The sequence below is a fragment of the Piliocolobus tephrosceles genome, chromosome 14 (genome assembly GCF_002776525.5).
Source record: "Piliocolobus tephrosceles isolate RC106 chromosome 14, ASM277652v3, whole genome shotgun sequence".
Classification (NCBI taxonomy): domain Eukaryota; kingdom Metazoa; phylum Chordata; class Mammalia; order Primates; family Cercopithecidae; genus Piliocolobus; species Piliocolobus tephrosceles.
In genome coordinates this window covers 16,532,167-16,538,620 of record NC_045447.1, presented here as the reverse complement: position 1 = coordinate 16,538,620, position 6,454 = coordinate 16,532,167, and positions in this window count along the sequence as shown.

The window sequence follows — 6,454 nt, the reverse complement described above, 5'->3', positions numbered from 1 at the left end:
AACATGAAGGTCTTTTCCTGCTCAAGCAAATACCAAGAAGTATGGAGAAGAAGCAGTTTTGGCTTCCGGCATCCTTGCAAACCCCTTTCCCTCTCTTGTGAGGAGGTCTGAAGCAGGCTGGGTTCTGGACATGCAAGAGCACTCTCACCACATGGCCCTCCCCCTGCTCTCCATCCAGGCCCAGGGCCCAAGGCCAGTAAGGCTCCTAACCTACCAGCTCTGAGGCTCCAGGCAAAAGCCACTTCCCCTCTTGGAGCCCTGGATTCTTTGTCTGTCAAATGGAGAGACGCAGTGCTGATGGCCATCAGTTGTTCCTGCCCATCTGGCATCCCTTCCCTCTTCTTTGGGTGACTGCAACCAGTTTTCTATTGGGGAACATCTTGCTCCCACTTTCAGTTGTCTGGGCATGTGGTCTGGGACTGGCCAGTCAGCATGTGGACATTCCATCTTCCTGTTCACAGCCATTGGTTCAGGTACAAGTGTGTGAGCTATCCCTGGAGCAATCACAAGTGTCCCAGGAACTCCTGGTACCAAGAAAAAGGCTAAGAAAGAGGCATTCTCTTCCCATGTGGGATTGGGGCATGAGAAGAGCATAAACCTGGAGGTGCCTGAGACCTCTGTAACATCACTTGGGGAGAACCTGCCTGAGGATGAAGCCAACAAGAAGAAAAGAGAGGGGAAAAGGAGAAGGAGATGAGAGGGAGGAGAAGAGAGGTGGGGTGGAGAGAGAGGGGGGCAGGGGTGGGTAGGAGAGAGAACCTGATATGATTTCTGGATATAGCCTTGCCTGTCCTTGGATTTTCAGCTTGAGAGAAAATACCTCCCCTTCTTTTGCAAAAATTAGTTAGAATTGTGTCTGTTGCTTGTAATAGAAATAATCTTCACTTATTCAGGGGCTAAAAACACTTATGTTGGCCAGGCACGGTGGCTCACACCTGTAATTCCAGCACTTTGGGAGGCCAGGGCAGGCAGATCGCTAGAGCTCAGGAGTTCAAGATCAGTTTGGGCAACATGGTGAAACTCTGTATCTATAAAAAACAAACAAACAAACAACAACAACAAACAAACCAAAATCAGCCAGGCATGGTGATGAGTGCCTGTATTCCCACCCACTTAGGGGGCTGAGGTGGGAGGATTGCTTCAGTCCAGGAGGTTGAGGCTGCAGTAAGCCGTGATCATACCACCGCACTCCAGCCTGGGCAACAGAGTGAGACCCTGTCTCAAAAAAAACAAAACAAAACAAACACAAAACATCTACATCAAAAGATTGCTGAGTAGATCAAAAGGGAAGATAATGTAAGCAAAAATGTTTCTCTATACTGTATATGGCTGAATGACGATAAGTTATTAGTGAAGTGTTAAAGCAGGAACACACATTCCATGCAAATGACGAGTCAGTCAGTCCAGTTCTGTTTGAAAGACTTGAGAAAATGGACTTTTACGGTTCTTGCCTGAGAACAGAAGGAATTTTTGGAAGTGCAAATTCTTGTGCCCTAAATTTTCAGTTCATTGGGTGCAAGTTTTCTAAGGATGGGGTGTCCTTGCATTGGGTCACACTGTTTCTTATGTGACTTGTTCCAAGGTTGCTTACTTTACAAGAGGCCATAGTACAGTGAGGAAAGATACCTGGCCTGTTGGGGCAAGTCCCTGCCTGGCTCTGAGTCTCTGATTTTGTCACCTGAGTGGGGCTGGATTGGGCCTTCGAGAGAGCAGCTGGCTCTGACCCACTGTGGTCCTGCTATTCCCAGACCTTATCCTGGGACAAGAGAAGTCTGCTCACCTCTGTTGTCTGCAGCATGCGCTGGTTACTGAATTCTCCAGAGAAGCCACCCGTCCGAAACCACAGCCCATGCCAGAAAGAGGCTCTTTCTGGAGTCTGGCAGACATTTCCAACTCACTGTCTCTTCCCTATCTGTTCCAGAAATTCGATTTCTCAGCCTGCTTTGCAACCAAGTGAGGCCATGTGACATGGTTCTGGTGAAAGAAATGTAAAGTGGAAATCTCCTGGGGCCGTCTCTTCTTCCCTTTCCAACCTTTTCCTGTTTGGAACATGGGCATGAAGTGCTAAGTGCAAGGACACAAACTATTTTGAGGATGACGGAGCTGAAAGATGGAAAGAATCTGGACTCCTGATGGCGCTGCTGAGATGCCGAGAAGCCACAACAGGGCTGGGTTGCTTACCTTTGGACTTCTTGTCATCTGAGAGAAATAATTCTCCCTCCTTTTTGGGCTTAAGCCTCCATATTTGGAGTTTTTGATATATGTAACCACATGCATTCCTGACACACCAAGCTAGCACTTGCCTACAACCATTCTGTCTCTTTTGTTTTTTTAGAGAGATGAAGTCTTGCTAAGTTGCCCAGGTTGGTCTTGAACTCCTGAACTCAAGCAATCCTCCCACCTTGGCCTCCCAAAGTGCTGGGATTACAGGCATAAGCCACTGCGCCTGGCCACTATTCTCTCCTAAATTCTTTCTAGGTGTGTAGTCCAACTTTTTTTTTTTTTTTTTTCTTTCTTGCATCTGGGGCCATAATGACAGAATTGGAGTAATTTTATACTTATTAATTATAATAATTCTACCAGCAATCATTATTTACTGAGTGCCTCCTGAGTGCCAGGAATTGAGCTAAGTGATTTTATCCTCACAACAGTCCCAGGAAACAAATACTGTTATTTTTCTCATTTTCAGATGAGGAAACTGAGGCTCAGAGATGACAAATGACTGGTTCAAATTCACACAGCTAGAATTGAAGCTGGCCTCTGAACCCAGGTCTGCCTTACACCAAAACTCCTACTCTTCATCCTCAGCATGCCTAGTTCACCATGCTTAGCTAACAGGTAGGGAAACTGAGGTCCAAGAGGAAGAATTACTAGCCCAAGGTCACACAGTAATTTCAGGGGGTCATTTTACAGGAAATCAGATCAACTGGGTACCTGTTCCAGGGCTCTTCCTATGATATCCTGCTGCTTAGCAAATGCCAGGGTCTGAAGTCCAGGCTGAGGTCTGGGGATGGTGGGAGCTATTGAAGGTTCTAAACAGAATTAGGAGAGTGTTCCACATGCCAGAGGAGGGCTGTGGAAACACTTCCTCTCCCTTCCACTATGGTGGAGAAGGAAGTGGGGTGAGAGGACTGATGTTTTACAGCCCATAAACTTCCTGAGCAACGTCTCCTAGCCAGATAATGGCTCTTTCCCCTGGTTTGTCCGTCACAGGTGGCTGAGTCCCCTGATCCCAGGAACTGATATCTGATGCTCTGCAGATTACACTGATGGCGGGGGCTGGCTGGGGAGGATGCCATGGCATGACCACTCAGCCATCCTGTGCCAATCATATGGTGCTGGCTGTCTAGTGGAGAGGTCTGTGGGGCAGAGGGCCCTGCAGTGGAAACTCCCCAGATGAACTTGGGGACTCTCCACTTAGGGTCTCCCACTTGTTTATCTTCTTGGCCCATCCCTGGCAGGATCTGGGTGTTTGTTTAAGGATTCAGGGTTTGGGATCCAAGATAACCAGCGATGAGTGTCACAGGGAGTTATGCTTGTAAATGTTGAAATCATACAGGCCAGGGCTCAAATCCCAACTCTACCACCTATATGTAGCCTGTGGTATAGGCTATAGCAAGTCAGTTAATTTTCCTGTTTATAAAAATGGGGACAAGAGGAAAATCTACCTCATGGGGCTGTTAGGAGTTATAAAGGAGATGATGCACCAAAAACCTTTAGCATAATGTCTGCCATATGGTAAGTGCTCCAGAAGTGGTTAAAACTCCTCCCACTTTTCTTCCTCTCTGCATAATCTAGGGAAATCTTTGAGCCTCATTTTCCTGTTTCGCAAAATGGGGATCATGATACCTTCTTCTTCCAGCTATTGTGAGGGTTTCAACGAGAAAGGGATGTAAACACATTTGGTGGGCCGGGTGTGGTGGCTCATGCCTATAATCCCAACACTGTGGGAGGCCAATGTGGGAGGATCACTTGAGCCCAGGAGTTCAAGATCAACCTGGGCAACATAGTGAGACCCCTGTCTCTACAAAAACAAACAAACAAACAAAAACAAATAAAAAAATTAGCTGGGCATAGTGATGTGCACCTGTAGTTCCAGCTACTCAGAAGGCTGTGGTAGGAGGATCACCTGAGCTCAGGAGATCAAGGCTGAAGTGAACCAAGGTCGCACCACTGCACTCCAGCCTGGGCAACAGAGTGAGACCCTGACAAAAAATAAACAACAACAAAACCAAAACATTATTTTGTGACTCTCAATTTTCAGCTTCTCAGCTGAACTATATTCCCCAAATTGGATCCCCCACATCGCCCCATAAGCAACTACCATCCTAACAGAGCATTTCTGTTCCCTTTTAACTTCAAATACTGGTTGGTTATGCTGGGCCTTGGGTACAGGTACCCGATATTCCAGAACAAAGGGGTTGGGCCTTGAAACCTGACCCTTACTAGTTGTGCATCTTGGACAAGCTGCTTCAGCACTGGGCCTCAGTTTCTTTCTCTGTAAATGGAAGTGATAATACTGACTTTATAAGGTTGTTGAGAAAAATCACATTTAACAGTGCATTTAAAACACAGAGCATTCTGCCCTGCACATAGTAGATATTCAAGAAATATTAGCCATTATTATTATTACCTCCAATGGTCAACCCTAACCTGGTTCTGAACAGGTAAAGAGGAGGAACCCTCTTGCTCAGGTAGGGAGTAGAAGCAAGGGCCAGTAAAGAACTAGCATTGAGCTCCTACTGAATGCTGGGGATGCCCACAGGGACTATCTGACTTCATCCTCACAACTCTTGCAAGAGTGGCATTATTAACCACGTTTTTACAGTTGGGGAAACTGAGGCCCACAAAGGGCAGTTCACTGCTTAAGGTCACACTGAGAGGTCAGGTGGGGTGGAGGACTGGGATTTGAAGAGATGTTGGATTGAGTCCAGAGCCTTCCTGCCTGACTGCGAAGCTGCCTGCGGAGGTGGGGCCGGGTGGGGCTGGGTCCATGAGTGATTCAGGTAAGAGTCAGCTCTGGTTTTCCAAATAGTGGGTGGGGCCCAGCAGGAGTGAGGCCTCTCCAGAAGCATTACAATCCAGGCTGTAGCTAGGGTGAGCAGGAGGGCACATGATTGGTGTGGATAATGGGGAGGGGGCTATGTAAAGAGAAATCTTACCTCTTGTCACCAGTGGGGTATAGGGAAGGAGGTCCTTGCTGCCTTAGCTGGAAAGGGCTCAGGGCCTCGGGTGAAGCTGGACCTGTGGGACAGTTGGGGGCGCTGGCCCATGGGACAAGCTGGAGAAGGCAGGGAAACTGAGGTAGGCAGTGATACTTTTGGTGGTCATCACAGCAGATGGGTGATTGGCAGTCACTTCGATGAGGCTAGTGCTGGACCTGTTTTTTTAATGCATTCACTACTCCTTTAGATACTCATTCACTTCTTTGTTCAAGCAACCAACATTCCCTGGATGTCTTGTATCTGCCAGATCCTAAGCTTGGCCTTGGGGCTACAAGAGTGAGTAAGACTCTCATAGCCTCATAAGGTTGGGGGAGCAGAGGGACAGTGTGATCAGGTGTGGCACTGCTGTGGCCAGGGAAGGCACAGGGGCTTCCTAGAGGAGAGAAAGGGGAGGAGGAGGTATGTTAGAGGAGGCCTCCCAGGGGACATGGGAGGTGGACTTGCCTTATGAGTGGAAGCTCACCATCTTGAGGACTAGCATGGTGACACCAGTCCCAGACATTTAGACTATAGGCTGCGCAGTAGGGAGCAGGAAAAGGTGGCCCTGTGCTGTTCTCTCTTTCCCAGGTCTGGTGCAAGGGCTGCCCCAGACCTCTCCCCTATGTATCCAGCTGTATGCTGGGGCAGTTGCGGGTTCTGGTCCATGGGCCAAGCTGGAGAAGGTTTGATCCTCTTCATCCCCTGAGGTGGATCAAACACAAGAAACCCAAACCCAAATCCAAATCCCACCCACCTACTCATGCCAGCTCCCCTCCCTGGGTATTACCACCAGCGTTGAGCCAGAAAGCTAGGTGTCTTCAGTACCTTTCTTCCCCTAAGCTCTAGTGCTAAGGAGTCACCAAGCCCTGGCACCTTTGCCACCATTTCTGTCATCTGCCTTCTCCCCACTCCATGCTCTTGGTCCTGCCCCATCCCTGGAGGGCTGCCCCGGCACCCTGCCTGCTCTCTCAGACTCCATCCTCTCCTGTGTTGAGATCTGCGGTGCCGGTCACAGAGCCTGGCTGCAGTGAGGGCTCAATTGCTCCATGCTGGAACTGGACCAGTCTTCAGAGACCTGCTCATTCTGTTGTTCAAATGGGGAAACAGAGGCCCAGTGAGGCCTAGAGGCTTGTCTGAGGTCACACCATGGAAGAAGTGACTTGAACTCACTTCTGATTCTGAGGCGAAGGCTCTTCCCATCAGTGCCAGGGCCACACAAGTGTTTCTTGTTTTGAGTGCAGATGGGTGGC